Source organism: Paroedura picta, chromosome 15 (genome assembly GCF_049243985.1).
Source record: "Paroedura picta isolate Pp20150507F chromosome 15, Ppicta_v3.0, whole genome shotgun sequence".
In the NCBI taxonomy this organism is placed as follows: domain Eukaryota; kingdom Metazoa; phylum Chordata; class Lepidosauria; order Squamata; family Gekkonidae; genus Paroedura; species Paroedura picta.
The window spans coordinates 15,908,499-15,913,245 of record NC_135383.1 but is presented as its reverse complement, the minus strand read 5'-3'; the positions used below and the strand labels follow the sequence as shown (position 1 = coordinate 15,913,245).

At 57.8% G+C, this 4,747-nt stretch overlaps 1 protein-coding gene across 2 annotated transcripts in view; it reads left to right on the top strand.

Annotated features, from left to right (window-relative positions):
- The first annotated feature begins 2,097 nt into the window (after positions 1 to 2,097).
- The window catches only part of SLC43A2 (solute carrier family 43 member 2), a 37,151-nt gene continuing 34,501 nt past the window's right edge, over positions 2,098 to 4,747 (top strand). The window contains exons 1-2 of one of the 2 annotated variants that reach the window (XM_077312496.1): positions 2,236 to 2,257; positions 2,924 to 2,984. The gene's annotated coding sequence lies outside the window, so the exon portion shown is untranslated. Of the gene's footprint in view, positions 2,258 to 2,923; positions 2,985 to 4,747 lie in introns of both variants that reach the window. The other variant, XM_077312495.1, reaches the window with a different exon arrangement.

The window sequence follows — 4,747 nt, the reverse complement described above, 5'->3', positions numbered from 1 at the left end:
GGGAGACCAGCCTGTCTTCTTTCTGGCACTGAAACATTGTTCTGGGAGCTGCATGGAGGGCTCAGATAGCATCGGTTACTGCAAAGTGCATGGGAGATGATCCAGGCAAGGAAGACCCTCTGCTCCGGGACAACGGAAGTGATCATATGGACCAGGGTCTGTCCCAGGGTTTTTTTTTGGGGGGGGGAGGGGGGCTAGGTAGAGAGTGCTCAGGGGTCCTGTCCCTATGGCTCCTCCAGTTGCACCTTTTCCTGTGCACCTGCTCACTCACCTTTATGGCACTCCACCACTGTCCAACCTGTGTTCCCAGACAGATGCCGCACTGGCATTCCCTTTCCCTGTGGTGCTGGGTTCTCTGTGCAGCCAAGAGAATGTGGCAGCCAGCCCCAGCCTCGCTATGCGGCCTTAGCGTCTCCAAGGATGTACAGCGCATGTTTCACGCCAGCCTGTCTGCCAATGGAGGAAAAGGGTCCAAGGTTGTGGGTCTGATGAGCCAGGCAGGTCTCCTTTGCTTTTGAGTCAAGATGCAGGCCTTCTGCCAGCCCTGCGGGGTTCTTCAGCCCCAGGGTGGCTGTGAACACCCTTCCTTCGCCAGCCGCCAGGCATCCCTGCCTTTCCAGAGGAGCCTCGGTCCTGGTCTGCTTGCTGCAAGCCTTTGTCCTGTAGGTGGCACCGGTGCCCAAGCGCTGGAGTGCCCGTTGACTGGCACCGGCTGCAGCTTGACTAAGCCGGTCTTGTTCTGTTGTTTCCAAGGGAGTGGCTTGTGTGTCCCTGGGCTTTCTCTGTTCTTACAAAAGGCCGTGGGCTGGAACTCCTTAGCTGGCCTCTGAGCCCTCTTTCCTCTTGCTGGCCCGGGCAGCAATCCGGCAGAGCGAGTGCCTTGGAGGAGGCCTCCCCATTGCCGAAACCTGAGAAAGCAAGCAAGCAAAGGTGAGGGAATCCCTCGAGTTTAGGTTGCCAACCTCCAGCTGAGGGCTGGAGATCCGGAACTGCAAGTGCTCTCCAGATGAGAGAACCGTCCCTCTGGAGAAAATGGCTACTTCGGCAGCTGGACTCTACGGCGTTATACCCTGCTGAGGCTTCTCCCGTTACTCTCCCCAGGCTTCACCCCAAAACGTCCAGGAATTTCCCAATGTGGAGCTGGTCAACCCAGGTGGGGCTCTGCATGCGAGCTTTTCGGGCACACAGAGATCTTCAGGCATTGGTGGAACATGCCAGGTGCAGTTGGCTTGTAGGGCAACCCTGTAGGTTTTTCTGTACTGTCACAGGTGGTTTCCTATGGGGTGCCTCTTGCATGCTATGGGGTGCCTCTGGATTTCCTTGGTTGTCTCCCATGCAATAGTGACCGGGACCAGCCCCGCTTATCTTTTGAGATGTGACGGAATCGGTTGAGCCTGGACCATTCTGGTTAGGGCTTTCATCATCTTGCAAAAGCATCAGATCCAACAAATGAGCCTTTCAAGGTCCCAGAAGCCTCTGCTGCCTAGGTGGCCACAGCGCAACACAATGGAAAAGTGCATTTAACACTTTGAAAGCCGGGCAATTATCTTGCGGCCAGATCCTGAGCTTTGCGGTGCCAGGCGAAAGGGATCCCAATTGTGGGCTGGGGCTGGAGCAACCGCGTTAGGAAAACACCCTTAGCAAAAGGGGCAGAGCAAAAACTTGGGAAGGCCAATGCGACTGGGCAAACTAGGCACCAAAGAAAGATAGGTAGGTGGGTGGGTGGGTGGGGGAGCAGTTGGCAGCACCTCAAAACACCCCCCTCCCCCCCCCGCGCACGGAAAGGACTTGATGGGAGGTTGGAGAATTCCCCCGCCAGCTGGCCTCGCCGTAGGTGCCGCTGGAGGGAACAGCGTGAAGCCCCACAACGACGGGAACTGCCAAGCGGACGCCCCGCGGCGCAGCCTCCCAGGAAGGCCCTCTCCACCTTCCGCGCGCTTTCCCGCAGCCGTCCCCGCGGAGGGCGCAGGGGCTCTCTGTGCATGCTCAGAGGCCGCTCCCCGGGGCCGATGCCCGGCCGGCCGCTTCGTGGGCCGGGGGGCGGCGCGCGGGCCCGGACAGCACCTCCATCCCCGGCCAGGCCGGCAGATGCCGGGCGCGCTCTGATTGGCCGCGGCGGGGCTGGAAACAGACCGGGGACCAATCAGCCGCCCCGCCTCTTGGCTCCTCCGGCCGAATAAAGGAGGCGCAGCGGCCGGCGGCCGGGAGAAGGAGGCACGGCGGGCTGCGGCGGAGCTGCTGGGGCCGGGAGAGCCAGGTGAAGGCGCCGGCCGGTGCGCGCCCGCGGGCGCTGCGGCTGCGGGGAGGCGCCTGCCGTGGGGGTTGGGGGCGCCGCCGGCCTCGGCCCCTTCTTTGCTTTGCAGCCGCGCTTCCCCGAGCACGGCCGGCCGGAGGGGGCTGCTGCCCGGGGGCGTCCGATCGGGCCTTCCCGGGCGGGGGGCTTTGGCTGCGCTTGCTCCGCTTGCAGCCGCGCCGCGATCGAGGGCCCGGGCGGCCGCTTGCTCCAGGAAGGCGGCTCGGGGAGGGGAGGGGGTCCCTGCAGGCTGAGCCTGTCAACAGCTAGGGCGTCCGGGCGGAGCCGGCGGGATGGAGGGAAGGAGGCAAAGGGGGTCGCGGCTGGCCTCTGCTGGCCCGAGCGTCGCCGGATCGGGCCCAGGGGGTCTGCCGAATTCCACCCCCCTCCCCACAATTCTTTCGGAAAGCTGCCCAGTGAACTCTTTTTCCTGTGAGGTAGGCTGCCTTGGGATGGGGAGGCTCTGCTTAAGCGATCCGGCCTCAAAACTTCGTGTCAGATCAGTTCTCCACTAATCTTTTGGTGCCAGAGCTAGTGGCCATTGACCACATCTGGGGAAGTGAATTCTGCAAGTTAATTTAGTGCTGCTTCAAGAAGTCGCTTTTTTTTTTTTTTTTTTCTGGCCTGAAGGGCTGTCCCAGTTCTAGTGTGAGAAAGCAGACAAGCTGCCCGCTTCCTCTATATGCCGCTCGTAAGTGTCTTGTCATGCGACTTCTTTTTGTGTTTAAACCGAAAAGCCACTAATTTTGTAACCTTTCCTTGTAGGGAGGGGCTGCCAACTTCTCCCTGGTCTCCCTTGTCTTCTGCTCTAGGATGGCCTTTTTGAGGTGGGGGCACAAGCTGCCCATGCCCCCTGCTCTCTTTTCATCCCCCTTTCTAAGAAACCCTTGCCTGGCGTTTGGTTCTTTCACCGCTCCCCCTTGATTCCTTGGGGCTGGCTGCCAGAAGTCTGGATTCTCTTTTCTGGGGAGCCACCACCAAGCCAGGCCCCGTCACCATCACCCTCTTGAATGACCGTGGCTTCTTCTTGCATAAGCATGATTGTCGTGGCCTCTCAGTGGCACCCAATTCCCTTCCTTAGGGAGGATGCTTTCTGCATCTTCCTGTTTCTTGATTTGTCAACAAGCTGTGTTCTTGTGTGCTGAAGAGTCTTTCTTCGAGGGGCTTTACTTAAGCTCCCTTTTGAAAACCTGGGTTTATATTATCTCTGCTCGTTTGGCTGTGATGGGCTGCAGGCAAATCCGCAGGGATTGAGGCAGGATTTCCTCTGCTGAAGCCGGGCTAACTTTTCCTTTGTGGGCCTTCTTCCTCTCTCTGTTTTCCAGAGATGCTTTCTACCGTCCCCTTGGGACTGTGCGGACAGCTCTCTCCATCTACCCCCGGCTTGGTTTTTTGTGTTTTAAAGTAGCCGTCACAGTTGTTATTGCCCGGTTTTCTGGGAAGGCATCTAATTTCAGTGTATCAGATTTTCGTGGAAAGTTTAGCAGCCTCCTGTTTGAGTTCTTCGCGTGCCGTTTGCCCCCTGTTGACCCTTTCGGTGTCTTGTTTACTAGCTGGTCTAAAATGTTCCCCGTTATCTGGCAAAGGTCCTCAGAGATGAGACGGGTAAACATGAGCGACACGGGTTGTTGTGGCCAGGAAAGATGAACCCTGCACATTGCTGGCTACAGTTTGTTTGGGACCTTGTTTCTCCAGGTCTGCGCTTGCATGGTTCACCCCAAAGCTGAGTGCAGATTATGGCTTCCGTTTTATTCCTCCGTTGCCCAAGGGCTTGGGGTGAGGGATGAGGAGAAGCTGGCTTGAAATCGGAGCCATTCCCATTGCCCTGTCGTGAGTGCGAGTTCTCTTGCAGGCCCTGTGACTTGGTTTTCTGGCAGGGAAGCTGATTGGAGGTGGGCAATGGGCAACCTCCACTGTTCCTTGCCTTGAAAACCTGACAGCAGAGGTGGCCAACGTGCGGCTCTCCAGAGGTCCATGGACTACAATGACCATGAGCCCCAGGGGCTCATGGTCATTGTAGTCCATGGACCTCTGGAGAGCCACACTTTGGCCACCCCTGCCCTACAGAATTGCCTTCCTGGTTGTGACTTAACATTTTCCATTTCCAGACATGGAAAGGAGTGAGGGGTGGGAACCAGAGGGGCAGCCCTTCCTCTCCGAGCAGTGTTTGTGTTCTGCAATTGTCGTTGTGGTGGTAGAAAGCAGACCCACAACTGCACCCCTCTGGTTCCCTCTTAGTACTGTTCTGGGAAGGACGATTGACAATCAGGGAGCCAGTGTGACAAGATGCCCTGAACTTAAGTGGTGTGGCTTTTTCAGTTTGCTTTTTAAAAAAGTGGTCTTCAGCAGGGGTAGTCAACCTGTGGTCCTCCAGATGTCCATGGACTTCAATTCCCATGAGCCCCTGCCAGCACACTGGCAAGGGCTCATGGGATTTGTAGTCCATGGACATCT